The 14,794-nt window shown below is 40.5% G+C and overlaps 1 protein-coding gene and 1 pseudogene across 6 annotated transcripts in view; one reads left to right on the top strand and one right to left on the bottom strand.

The window, feature by feature from the left end:
• PDS5B (PDS5 cohesin associated factor B) overlaps nt 1-14,794 on the top strand; it is a 173,287-nt gene that overhangs the window by 15,716 nt on the left and 142,777 nt on the right. The gene's annotated exons all lie outside the window — the stretch shown is intronic.
• On the bottom strand, nt 9,372-10,717 carry LOC136144273 (NEDD8-conjugating enzyme UBE2F pseudogene; annotated as a pseudogene).

Below are 14,794 nucleotides of genomic sequence, written 5' to 3'. Positions count from 1 at the left end.
GCTGGGAGAAATATCAATAATCTCAGATATGCAGATGACACCACTCTTATGGCAGAGAGTGAAGAGGAACTAAAATGCCTCTTGATGAAAGTGAAAGAGGAGAGTGAAAAAGTTGGCTTAAAGCTTAACATTCAGAAAACTAAGATCATGGCATCTGGTCCCATCACCTCATGGGAAATAGATGGGGAGACAGTGGAAACAGTGTCAGACTTTATTTTATTTTTTTTCAGACTTTATTTTTTTGGGCTCCAAAATCACCACGGATGGTGACTGCAGCCATGAAATTAAAAGACGCTTACTCCTTGGAAGGAAAGTTATGACCAACCTAGATAGCATATTGAAAACCAGAGACATTACTCTGCCAACAAAGGTCCGTGTGGTCAAGGCTATGGTTTTCCCAGTGGTCATGTATGGATATGAGAGTTGGACTGTGAAGAAAGCTGAGCGCTGAAAAATTGATGCTTTTGAACTGTGGTGTTGGAGAAGACTCTTGAGAGTCCCTTGGACTGCAAGGAGATCCAACCAGACCATCCTAAAGGAGATCAGTCCTGGGTGTTCATTGGACGGACTGATGCTGAAGCTGCAACTCCAGTACTTTAGCCACCTCATGCGAATAGTTGACTCACTGGAAAAGACCCTGATGCTGGGAGGGATTGGGGGCAGGAGGAGAGGGGAGTGACGGAGGATGAGATGGCTGGATGGCATCACCAACTCAATGGGCGTAAGTTTGAGTGAACTCCGGGAATTGGTGATGGACAGGGAGGCCTGGCGTGCTGTGATTCATGGGGTCACAAAGAGTCAGACACGACTGAGCGACTGAACTGAACTGATATCAATATGGTAATATATTATGTAATACAATTTTGTTCATGTAACACTTTAATGAACTTCATAGAGATCTTGCAGTTGTATTCATTCCTGAAGATTTTTCTTCTTGATGCTATTTTCTAAATTTTATTTTTTGCTGCTAGTATATAGAAATATACTAGTTGTTGTAACAATTTTTGTGTGTATATACTTTGACTATGCTGAACTACACTTAGTTCCAGTTGCCTTTTTGTGGCTTCTTTAGGATTTTCTCTGCAAAAATAATCACATCTGTGAATAATTAGACAGTTTTACTCCCTTTTCTCCCATCTTTGTAAGCTTTTTATTTCTTTGCCTTACCTTATTGCTCTATCTAGTATTTTCAATTTAGTTTGAAGAGAAATGGTAATAATGGTCATTCTTGTCTTGTTCCACATCTTAAGGGGAAAGCATTATCTTTAACATTAAATAGAGTGTCAGTAGTGGTTTTTCTGTAGATTAAAAGAAATCACATTGAGGATTTTACTTTCTATTTCCAGATTACTGATATTTTAATTTTTATAGATGGGTGTTGAATTTTGTCAGGTGCTCCCCTTTTTAATATTCACTGAGATGACTTTATTCTGTTATTATGGTGAATTGTATTTATTTATTTTTGAAAGTTAAACCAATTTTGCATTCCTGAGTTAATCTTATTTGGTCATAAATATATTGTCTTTTTATCTGTTTCTGAATTTGACCTGCTAATATTTTGTTAAGGATTTTGGTGTCTGTGTGCAGGAGGAATGTTGGTCTATGATTATCATTTTTTTGTAATGCCTTTTAATATCATGTTTAGCCTTCTAAAAGAAGAAGTGCTTTCCTTTTTGTTTTCAGAAATAGTTTATATATGACTGCTGTTATTTCTTTAATGTTTGGTAACCATGTAGGCATGGAGGGGTTTTATGTTGTGTGTGGGGGGAATTTTTGTTAACAGATTTCATTTCTTTGGTAAATATATGGTTACGTTGTTCAGTCACTCAGTCGTGTCCAACTCTTTGTGACCCCATGGATTGCAGCACACCTGGCTTCCCTGTCCTTCACCATCTCCCGGAGCTTACTCGAACTCATGTCCATTGAGTCGGTGATGCCATCCAACCACCTCATCCTCTCTTGTCCTCTTCTCCTCTGCCTTCAGTCTTTCCCAGCATCAGGGTTTTTTCCATTGAGTCGATTCTGGGAGCTTCAGCTTCTTCATTGGTTCTTCCAATGAATATTCAGGGTTGGTTTCTTTTAGGATTGATGGTTTGATCTTCTTGCTGTCCAAGGGACTCTCAAGAGTCTTCTCCAACACCACAGTTAGGAGGCATAAATTCTTTGGTGGTCTGCCTTCTTTATGGTCCATCTCTCACATCCATACATGACTACTGGAAAAACCGTAGCTTTGACTAGACTGACCTTTGTCAACAAAGTGATGTCTCTGCTTTTTAATACGCTTTCTAACTTTGTCATAACTTTTCTTCCAAGGAGCAAGTGTCTTTTAATTTCATGACTGCAGTTACCACCTGCAGTGATTTTGGAGTCCAAGAAAATAAAGTCCGTCACTGTTTCCATTGTTTCCCCATCTATTTGCCATGAAGTAATGGGACCGGATGCCATGATCTTAGTTTTTTTAATGTTGAGTTATATGGTTATATGGATTTTCTGTCTTTTTTCCCCACAGGCAGTGTATCTCATTTAGCTTATCAACTAACTCTCTTGGCAGAAAATTTTTAATTTTCCCTTGTGATCCTTTTAATTTCTGTAGGAGCTGTTGTGACCCCTTTTTAATGCTCTTTTTCCTTGGTCATTCTTGCTATGAGTGTAGCAATTTGATTTCTTTCCACAGCTTTTGGTTTCAATAATTTAATTGACTTTTGTGCTTGTCTTGATAGTTTCCTTCACTCTTATCTTCAGTTGGCTTAGTGTATTCTTTTAACCCCTGGTTCCTTAAGCTAGAAATTTAGATATTTAATTTGGAAATTTAGGCATTTAAATTTGAGTTTCTTTTTAAATATAAGGACTTAAAAAGTTATAATTTCCCCACATTTCTATATGTTATATTTTCATTATCAGTTCAAAATATTTTCTGATTTCCTTAACTCTTGAATTGTTTTAGAAGTGTGTTGCTTAGTTTTCAAATATTTTGGTTTTTTCCGAATAGCTTATTGTAATTGATTTCTTTTTTTGGCCATGCTGTGTGGCAGGTGGGCTCTTACTTCCCTGATGACCAGGGATCGAACCAGCGCTCCCTGTAGTGGAAGTGCGGTGCCATAACCACTGGACCACTGGGGAAGTCCCTGTAGTTGATAATTTTTTTATGTAATTCTGTTGTAATTACAGGTTAAACTGTAAAATTTCCATCTTTTGAAATGTGGACTTATTTTATGGTGTGGTATATGGTCTCATACAATTAAGTCAAGTTGGTAAATAGTAATGATCTATATCTGAGGTCAGAAAACGTCCTGCAAAGGGCAGTATAGGAAATATTTTAGGTTTTGTGAATTACACAGTTTCTGTTTTAACTACCATGCCCTTGTAGTGTGAAAGCAAATGTGGCAATATGTAAATAGATGAGTGTGGCAGCGTTCTAATAAAACTTCATTTACAAAGATGGGTAGAGGTCCTGCGGTTTGCTGCACCTGATATAGTGCCTATGAATTGCTTTATAATCATTTCAGTAGCTGCAAGAGGGGTATTAAAATTAGCAAATATAACTGTGAATTTATTAATTTCTTCCTATAACTTTGTTGGCTTAATTAATTTATTAATTTATTCACTTGATTTATTCATACCATTTCCCTTGTGTTTACTATTTATACTCATGGTGTATAATTTTGACTATTATATGTTTAACTTGATTGTGTCTTTGTTTTTAAAAGTTTGCTTCTTTTAGATAGCATATATTTAATGGATGTATTCCTTTCCTTCCTTCTTTCCTCCTTCCCTCCCTTAATAGTAGCCATATCTAATAGTCTCTGCCTCTGAGTGGAGGATTTGGTAACTTTACATTTAATGTTATTTATATGGTTAAGGACTTCCCTGGTGGCTCAGATGGTAAAAGCGTCTGCCTACAATGTGGGAGACCTGGGTTCAATCCCTGGGATGGGAAGATCTCCTGGAGAAGGAAATGGCAACCCACTCCAGTATTCTTGCCTGGAAAATCCCATGGATGGAGAAGCCTGGTAGGCTACAGTCCATGGGGTTTCAAAGAGTCGGACACGACTGAGTGACTTCACTTTCACATGGTTAAGTTTAAAGTCTTCCATATTACTCTGTTTTATCAGTTTGTCTCCTCTCTTCCTTCTCTTACTGCCCACAGTTCTTTTATGTTGATCAAATTTTTAAAAATAAATTGCCATTGGACTTTCTAAGCTGTATGACTTTGTGTAAGTGTCTGCTGTAGGGATTCCAGTATTCATGATTAGCTTTTACAGTTCACTTACCATTAATGTTATTCCACTTGATGTAAAATGAAAGAACTTTAAAAAACATAATTACATTTAACCTTTGTACTGTTGATATGTTAACTTTTGCTTCAACACAGTGCTATTTTTGCTTTAGTCATTTGCCTTTTTTTAGGGAGAGAAACGAGAGTCTTTTTAAATAATTACATAATTATTTTGGATTTTCTTCATATGTATAGATCTAAGTTTCATTTGATGTCATTTCCTTTCAACTTGAAGAATTTCCTTTTAACGCAGCATAATGTTTAGTGATTAAAGTCTTCAGCTTATGTATGTTCACACACACACACTCAGTAGATATATATATATATATATACACATTTATTAAGAGTAAATATATTACTCTTACATTTTAATAATTATAATTTATAATTATATTGCTCTTGGTAAATATATATATATTTACTCGTATTTTTCAAGAATATTTTTGCTGGATGTAGATTCTGGGTTGACAGTCTTTAATTGCTGTAAAGATTCTTTTTTAATTGTCTTCTGGTATCCATTGCATCTTTAATTTTCAACAGTTTGATATTCTTTTTTCTTTTTCTCTCATTTATTTGTTACTCTGCTTAGAGTTGAGCTCATTGAACTTGCAAATTGATTTTTTCCACCGGTTTTTTGACCATTATTTAAAATGATTTTTCTGCCTCATTCTCTCTTCTCTTTGGGATTTTTGGTCTTTTGCTTAAAAGTACTTGGGGGGCGGGGGGCGGGGCTGCCCTGATGGCTCAGTGGTAAAGAATCTTCCTGCCAGTGCAGGGGACACAGTTTCGATCCCTGATTGAGGAACATCCCACATACCTCAGGTCAGCTCAGCCCGTGCACCATGACTGCTGAGCCTGTGGTCTAGAGCCCAGGAGCTACAGCTACTGAGCTCACTTACTGCAACTGCTGAAGCCCTTGTGCCTTAGAGCTTGTGCTTGGCAATAAGAGAAGCCACCACAATGAGAAGACTGCGTACTGGAACTAGAGAGTAGCCCTCAAAGAGCAACAAAGTCCCAGCACAGACAAAAATAAATGAAGTAAAATCATTTTTTAAAAAAAAATGTACTGTAGGTCTGTGAGTCTCTCTTGTGTTTGAAGTTTTTTCAGTCTTTTCCCCTCAGTTCTTCCAGTAGAGTGACTTACACAGATTTGTCTTCAAAGTCACAAGCTCTTTTTTATTTTGCTTCTAATATGTTTCTAATAACTGTCAAGCCCATTCCCCACCCCCATATATTTATACTTACTTTACAGTTTCATTGAGATGTAATTGACAAATAATATTGGATAAGTGTAAGATATATAGCATGGTGATATATATATGTATATGTTGTTAAGTCATTACCATAGTTAAGTGAGTTAACAAATCTGTCATCTTACATAGTTAACATTATTTTGTATGTGTGGTGAGACTATTTAAGATTTACTCTCAGCAGCTTTCAAGCACACAATACAATATTGTTAACTGTAGTCACCATTCTGTACATTAGAGCCCCAGAACCTATTTATCTTGTAACTGAAAGTTTGTACTCTTTGACAAAAATCTCTTCACTTCTTCTCACTCCCCCTCACCCTGTCAACTCTGTTTATATGAGTTCGAATTTTTAGATTCCATGTAAAAAGTGAGATCACACAGTATTTATTTTTCTGTCTGAGTTATTTCACTTAACATAATGTCCATAAGGTTCATCCCTGTTGTTCAAAATGATAAAATCTCCTTTTTTGTGGCTCATGTTCTCTTGAATATACACACTACATATTTATTCATTCATCCGGTGATTCATATTTAGGTTATTTCCATGCCTTGGATATTGTGAATAATTTTGCAGTGATCACAGGGATGCAGGTATCTCTAAATCCACTTTAAAATAATGTACTTTTCAGTTCAAGTATTTCATTTTTAAAAAAATATCTACTTCTGGCTGTGCTTGGGTCATCGTTCTTGCACTTGGACTTTCTCTAGTTGCAACGAGTGGGGGCCCCCTCTAGTTGTGGTGCATGGGCTTCTTGTTGTGGAGCACAGGCTCCAGGATGCGTGGGGTTCGGAAGTTGTGGTACACGGGCTCAGTAGTTGCTGCCTGTGGGCTCTAGGGCACAGACTCAGGAGATGCGGTACACGGGCTCAGTTGCTCCTTGGCAGGTGGAGTCTTCCCAGACCAGGACTTGAACCTGTGTCGCTTGCACTGGCAGGTGGATTCTTTACCTCTTAGCCGCCAGGGAAGCCTCAAGTACTTCATTTTTTAACTACTTACATTTATCTGTTGAGATTCTCTGTTGTGACCATTTGAACAAATTTATTGCAGCTTACTTAAAGTCTTTGCTTGTTAATCCTTTTCTCTAAATTGTTTCATTTAAAAAAAAATATTTATTGCTTTTTTTTCTGTTCTTGACAGTAGGTCACATTTCCCTGCTACATTTCATGTCTAGAAAGTTCTGATTGTAGAGTGGACATTGTGGATGATTTATTTCTAAATTCTCTTTTCTTCTGATGAGTGTAGTTAAATAACTGGTTGATCACCTTGAGCTTGTGCAGGCTTGCTCTTACACTTTAGGATGGGTCTGAGGACACCTGAGGTGTTTTTAAGCCCTGATAACTTGGCCAGGTTCATGTCTCTTCTGCAGTGGGAGCAGCTGAGATTGCTGCTTAGAGGCTCTTTTAGCTTTCCACTTGTTTCCATTGGGCTCCTTAGAGTCTTCTGTGAGCATACTCAGCTCAGGGGTCAGTGAGAAACTGGAAGGAGTTTATATTAGTTTTTGAGGTTTCTGCTTCTGTGACTCACTCATTTTCTGAATTTGCCTTCTGAATTTTTAACCACTCTGTGGCCATGACATTAATAAGCCTGAGCTTTTTGCTTGAGTTCTAGTAGTCTTGTGCTGCTGTAGACTGGGAGTGAAGTGAAAGTGAAGTCGCTCAGTTGTGTCCAACTCTTTGCGACCCCGTGGGTTGTAGCCTACCAGGCTCCTCCATCAATGGGATTCTCCAGGCAAGAATATTGGAGTGGGTTACCATTTCCTTCTCCAGGGGATCTTCCCGACCCAGGGATTGAACTCAGGTCTCCTGAATTGGAGGCAGACACTTTAACCTCTGAGCCACTGTCTTGTGCTGTTGTAAACTGGGAGTGCCCTCAGGGAAAAAGCTGTGTAACTTTGAACCTCTTGCAATGTACTTCCCTTCTTTCAGTGGTCAGATTTCCAATTTCTTTCTACTCTTGATGCTTTCTTCTGCCTTCAAATCATTTTTAAAAGTATTTTACCCAGAGGTTTGTTTTTTTTTTTAATAATTGTTATATGAGGAAGGGTTAATGAGTTGATAAAAGCTGTTAGAATTCTTCAGACTCATTTTCATTCATTTCACACTGGCCTGAAGCACAGTTGCTGACTTAACACACACCTTGTTTTAGGCCTGTGTTTTTAGAGACTCACTGTTTCTTCAGTTACATCATGTATTTGGATTAAGTAGGTAATTATTTAATGAAAAACCTGGAGCTGAACAGTGTTTGCAAAAACTTGTGAAAGGGACAGCCATATTTCCTCTGTTGTTTCTTTTCCCCTTTCTTAGCACCAGCCTCTGATAGATAGCAGTGGAACCAGGGACTAGGTACTATTGGAAGAAAATGTTGTTTTCAGTTGTGTTTGATTTTTACTTCTCTTGGTATTTATGAAAAAAGTACTAAAATGTGTTGACCTCTCTGCTGCCCAAGGGACTCTCAAGAGTCTTCTCTAGCACCACAGTTCAAAAGCATCAATTTTTCTGCCCTAGCCTTCTTTATGGTCCAACTCTCACATTTGTATATGATTACTGAAAAAACTGTGGCTTTGACTATACAGGCCTTTGTTGGAAAACTGATGTCTCTGCTTTTTAATATGCTGTCTAGGTTTGTCATAGTTTTTCTTCCAAGGAGCAAGTGTCTTTTCATTTCATGGCTGCAGTCACCATCCGTAGTGATTTTGGAGCCCAAGAAAATAAAATCTGTCGCTGTTTCCACTTTTCCTCCATCTGTTTGCCATGGAGTGATGGGACCAGATGCCATGATTTTCGTTATTTGAATGTTTCCCAGTTGTAGGTATTGATTATATACACTGAATCTGATGCTGGGCTTGATGTCAGCAGGGCTGGTAATTGGGAATGGAACACAGACATGGAGTGACAGAGAGTAAGGTTAAACTGGAACTACAAAGAATTTTCGGAATTTATAGAAATGAGTTGAAACCTATGAGCCCAAACTTGAACCTTCATGGCTCTCACTGCTTCCGCACCTGTAACCTTGACATGTAGGTAACCTGCAGTGGGTGTGACACACCTAACTCTGCAGATGAACGAAACCTGCCTCGGTATTATTTGGAAAAGCGAAGATGGGGATCTGACAGAAGCTAGGAGAACTGTAGGCCCAGTTGCTGCCCCACGCCAGTGAAGGTGAGCCCAGAGAGCCTTGACAATGTGTGAGGGCTGCCAGAACACCTGAACTTACTGTAGCATTCCAAACCTGGTGGCTGCTTCTCTTTTGTCTTCTGTATCTCGTGGGGATTGATTTTTTTTTTTTTTTTTTAAAGCCAACTCTAACCCAGAACCTAGGGTGTATATTGTCACCCTGATTTTTTAACTTATATGCAGAATACATCATGTGAAATGCTGGGCTGGATGATGCACAAGCTGGAATCAAGATTGCCAGGAGAAATATCAATAACCTCAGATATGCAGATGGCACCACCCTTTTGGCAGAAAGCAAAGAAGAACTAAAGAGCCTCTTGATGAAAGTGAAAGAGGAAAGTGAAAAAGATGTCTTAAACTCAGCATTCAGAAAACTAAGATCATGGCATCTGGTCCCATCACTTCATGGCAAATTTCTTTGGGCTCCAAAATCACTGCAGATGGTGACTGCAGCCATGAAATTAAAAGCAAGAAAAGTTAGGACCAACCTAGGCAGCATATTAAAAAGCACAGACATTACTTTGCCAACAAAGGTCCATCTAGTCAAAGCTATGGTTTTTCCAGTAGTCATGTATGGACGTGAGAGTTGGACTATAAAGAAAGCTGAGTGCCAAAGAATTGATACTTTTTTTTTTTTTTTTTTACTGTGCCTTTCATATTTTCTTTGTATTTCTCAATAGTTGCTTGACCCAACATCTGTCTGCTCTATACAATGAAAATACAAACTAAATGAGAATAGAAAAAAATAATTAAAGCATTAAATTGTACAAATTGCAAATCTGTTCCAAAATATACTTACATTAAATAAAATACGCATTTCAGTAAGAGATCTACAGTGAATGACTCTGCATTCTGGGAAGCTTCACGACACCTAGGCAGGGCCGACATTCGTGGGAGGAGCTAGGAGACTTCGCACCAATCACAGTTTGCAGCGGGTTTCTGACGGCCAATCTGCGGGCTACACTGAGCACGTCATGAGCATCACCTGCGCGGGACTGACGGGGAAGGGGGGAAGCAGCTCTAGCCTCGACGCTGAGTTCATTCTCATCAACAGCCTATACAGTGCAGTTTCAAAAAAGTAAACATGTTAAGGTAAGCAGACAACTCTTTAGGACCCCAGACACATTTTCTGGCTGTATTTATGTGGAACTCTCCGGCTACAATGGGCGGTCGTGAAGAGGTTCTTCCTCAGGACAACACGGTCACAGGACTCGGATGAGCCGGCGGGACTGAGGGGAGCTGAGGACCGGGGAGAGGCTCCCTCTGGTTGCGGGTGGAGCCCATCTTCTCACGCACAGTCCGCGGCCCTGCAGTCCTCTCCCCGTATCATCTGGCGTAGCGCTTAATGTAGTCCTCCACTTTATTCCGGAAGTCCTCCTTGTCAAGCAAATGATGTTCCGCAGCTTCAATATTCAGTGGATCATCAAAATTCAACAGATCAGTAAACAAAGAGTTTAATCCCCAAACAACATCCTTCAGCGTCCTTGTGGGGGCCCAGCCGGTGCCGTCGATCGAATGTTCTCTCAGTAAGCTGAGACATATCTCACCAGTCTCGGTGATGTTGGGGTGCCAGATCCTGGTCAAGCATTTCACTTTGGGTGGCACCATGTTGTATGCGTCAGGAACTTCAGTTTCAAACTGAAATTTTCCACCCTGGTAGTAACCCTCATCTGGGGTGACAGTTAGCTGAAAGTAATGAAGCTTGTTTGGATCAGGAAAATGCACTTTACACGTACAAGGTAAATTAGCTTCAAGTTCTGCAACCTCTTTAACAAGCAGCCTGTCCCTCACAGACACTCGCCGACTGGAGTCAGAGGCTGTGGCTGACGCCCGGGATCCTTTGAGACCGTCATCCCGCTTCAGCTTGCTTGCCAGCGTCAGCATCACTGCTGCCTTTTTCCTGGGCACCCCGAGACAGGCGAGGCGGGCCCGGCGCCCAACACCATGCCCCAGCCGGCCGGCGGCAGCGAGACGCGGCCCCTCACAGCCTGCACCGGCTCCGGGCGGCGGGACCGGAAGTCAAGAATTGATACTTTTGAACTGTGGTGTTGGAGAAGACTCTTGAGGGTCCCTTCAACTGCAAGGAGATCAAACCAGTCAATCCTAAAGGAAATGAGTCCTGAATATTCATTGGAAAGACTTACGCTGAAGCTGAAACTCCAACCCTTTGGGCACGGGATGTGAAGAACTGACTCATTGGAGAAGATCCTGATGTTGGGAAAGATAGAAGGCAGGAGGAGAAGGGGACAACAGGATGAGATGGCTGGATGGCGTCACCGACTTGATGGACATGAGTTTGAGTAGGCTCCGGGAGTTGGTGATGGGCAGGGAAGCCTGGCATGCTGCAGTCCCTGGGGTCGCAAAGAGTCGGACATGACTGAGCGACTGAACTGATCTGAACTGAACCCAGAACCGTGAAAAATGTATTTGGAAAAATGTAATTGCTACCCAGCAAGGTAAAAAGCCATTACAGACCATCCTTTGTCACCATGGCACCAATGCACACCTCTTTTCATTGTATTTATGTTACAAATGAAGACAGTTGTGAAACTCTACTTCTGGTGAACATAACGCAACTATCCTTTGTTCATCTGATAACATACAAACCCTCTCTTTAAGAGAGAATACAAAATCTCTTTATCCATAGGTGGGTTAATTTCTTTTCTACCTATGTCACATTTTCTACTTAACTTCCTGTAACTCAGATACCAAAATATGATATGCAGTTAGGTACTATCAGATGATTATCAAAAGGGAGAGAAATGGTTAATATAGATAGAAATATTTTATACCATAAAAAGAAGAAATACTATTAGAATTTTCATTTCTACAACTAGTCATGTGGTTGTAGTTGCTGTCTATAATTACTTTCTGCTGTGACTCTGCATTCCCTCTGTTCTTGGCAGTATCTCAGCTGATGGTGGTTTCTTGCCTGATGGGGTGACCTGAATCTTCATTCCTTAAGGGTCTGGGTCATTAACAGTCCTGCCTGATTGTTTCCATTGACTTTAATCACACTACTTGGAAATACTAAGTGGCCTCCCAGAGGAACTCCTGCATTCCAGACATACTTTCTGGGAGCCCCTCTTGTATAGTAGGAGCGTGGCTTCCCCTTGATTGTGAGGTCAGTCACCCTCGTCGGTTCTGCAACCCCTTCTTTGTTGGTTCGTTGGCATGAATAACCCCAAGTGGCTGGGTGGCAGTCTAACTTCCAGTTTCGTGGAATCATTTCTGCATTCCTTGGTGGAAACTAAAATCTAACAAAGGAACAATATAGCACATAGGTGGCTAAGTGATATGGTATGTTGTATGTGTCAGCGAATTGGGAAGCAAAGTGAATTAGTTTGGAGTGACAATCAGTTAATACAAATTAATGTAGGTACATTTCATAATACTTGGGGAGATAATCAGGATACTGTGTACTAAATATTTACTTTGAAAGAAGTGTAAATATATTCAAAATGTGCACTATTTTTTTTTCTTTTTCACTTTTTACTATCCAGTATTTAATAATGGACTGGTGGTTGGTAACAGTTGAGTTTTGAATCTAGATCTTTTTAGATTTTTAGATATACTTTTTAGTATATATATACTTATTAGTATATCTTTTTAGATATACTTTTTAGATTTTTTTATTTGTTTGTTTACCTCTAGGGTGAGACTTATATTTACTATTTTGAGCTTCTATAAATTAATTTTAAAGAATATAGAACAGTGAGCATAAATGACTTCATTTATTTTCACAACTGAAAATAGTACAGTAGCATTGTTGCAGGAAGGGGGACCCCTTCCAGGGCCCAAAACTGGGCTCTTGTCTAACACTCGGAAATGAATTGTTCGAGGAGACACATGCTGACAAAGCAAGAGATTTTATTGGGAAAGGGCACCTGGGTGGAGAGCAGTAGGTAAGGGAACCCAGGAGAACTGCTCTGCCGAGTGACTCGCAGTCTTGGGTTTTATGGTGATGGGATTAGTTTCCAGGTAGTCTTTGGCCAATCATTTTAATTCAGTCTTTCCTGGTGGCGCACACATCGCTCAGCCAAGATGGATGCTAGCGAGAGGGATTCTGGGAAGTGGACGGACAGGCAGTGTCTCCTATCGACCTTTCCCGAACTCTTCTGGTTGGTGGTGGCTTATTAGTTCTGTATTCTTTATCAGGATCTCCTGTCATAAAACAACTCATGCAAATGGTTACTATGTGCCTGGCCAGGGTGGGCGGTTTCAATCAGTATGCTTCCCTAACAGCATTGTGTGTCATATCTACTCTGAAACTAGAAATTATAATAATACAGTGATTAGGAGGGTGAGCCTGGAGTCAGACTACCTGGCTTTAAATTTCAGCCCTCCTCAGTTCAGTCGCTCAGTCATGTCCGACTCTTTGCGACCCCATGGACTGCAACACGCCAGGCCTCCCTGTCCATCACCAATTCCCAGAGTCCACCCAAACTCATGTCCATCGAGTCGATGATCCCATCCAGCCATCGCATCCTCTGTTGTCCCCTTTTCCTCTTGCCCTCAATCTTTCCCAGCATCAGGATCTTTTCCAGTGAGTCAGTTCTTTGCATCAGGTGGCCATTATTGGAGTTTCAGCTTCAGCATCAGTCCTTCCAATGAACACCCAGGACTGATCTCCTTTAGGATGGACTGGTTGGATCTCCTTGCAGTCCAAGGGACTCTCAAGAGTCTTCTCCAACACCACAGTTCAAAAGCATCAATTCTTCAGCGCTCAGCTTTCTTTATATCCAACTCTCACAGCCATACATGACTACTGGAAAAATCATAGCCTTGATTAGACGGACCTTTGTTGGCAAAGTAATGTCTCTGCTTTTTAATAAGCTGTCTAGGTTGGTCATAACTTTCCTTCCAAGGGGTAAGCGTCTTTTAATTTCATGGCTACAGTCACGCTTATCCTAAATTTCAGTTAACTATTGCTCTGTAGCAGTCCTTCCCCTGCCCCCCGTGTCAGTGGCTTAAAATGAGTGCGTGTTATTACTCATGAATCTGTAGGTCACATGGATGGTTCCAATCATCTGGGCTAGATTTGACTCATTTCAGCTGAGTTAATGTCATCTAGGATAGAGAGGAAACAAGTAGACCTCATCCTGGAAACTGGCACAACATCACTTTCTGCCATGTTCTGTTGATTCAAGTCAAGTTGTGAGGCCAGACAGGATTCAGGATATGGGGAAATCAGCTCTACCTCTTGATGGGGGGAGCTGCATTATCCCATTGCCAGGAGTTGGATCTAGGCGGGGTGGAGAATTGGAGCCATTTTATAGTCATTTTACCTTACAGCATGATCATGCACAAGTCTCTTCATCTCTTCGAATCTGTTTGCTAACTGTAAAAATGGCTAGGAGAGTAATGATTCTTTTTGAGGCTGTTTTGAAGATCAGATAAAATAATCTGTGTGAAGTGTCTTTGGTTGTTCTTGATGTCTGTCAACATGTGCTCAGTATGTGTTTGTTATTATTGCTTGGTAGTAAGTGAAAGTGAAAGTCACTCAATCGTGTCCGACACTTTGCAACCCCCATGGACTGTATCCTGGCAGGCGCCTCTGTCTGTGGAGTTCTCCAGGCAAGAATACTGGAGTGGGTAACTGTTTCCTTCTCCAGGGGATCTTTCCAACCCAGGGATTGAACCCAGGTTTCCCACATTGCAGTTAGACTCTTTACCATCTGAACCACCAGGCAAGTCATGAAAGGTAATAGTTAGGTGTGTTGTATTTATGACTTAAAATAGTTATAATAATCCTATGGTGCTATCATTATTTCCTTCTTATACCTGAGGAGACAAACTGAATCCTATGGTGCTATCATTATTTCCTTCTTATACCTGAGGAGACAAACCAATATGCCAAGGTTTGTGGTAGACCCAGCACTTGAACCAACACGCTTTTTTATTTCCACCCTGAAAGTCTAATACTTGAATTTGAGAGCCAGTACAGTGGTAAACATGTGGCCTCTGGAGCTTTGTTAGTCCTTGTCCCACATCTTACCAGCCTTTCAGCCTTGGGCAAATTACTTAATCTCTTTATGCCTCACTTTCTAGGAAAGGAGATTGCATACCTTGGGCACATGGTTGCTTGTGA

The sequence above is a fragment of the Muntiacus reevesi genome, chromosome 11 (genome assembly GCF_963930625.1).
Source record: "Muntiacus reevesi chromosome 11, mMunRee1.1, whole genome shotgun sequence".
NCBI lineage: Eukaryota > Metazoa > Chordata > Mammalia > Artiodactyla > Cervidae > Muntiacus > Muntiacus reevesi.
Note: the sequence above shows the minus strand (reverse complement) of the source record. Positions and strands in the feature narration are given on the sequence as shown.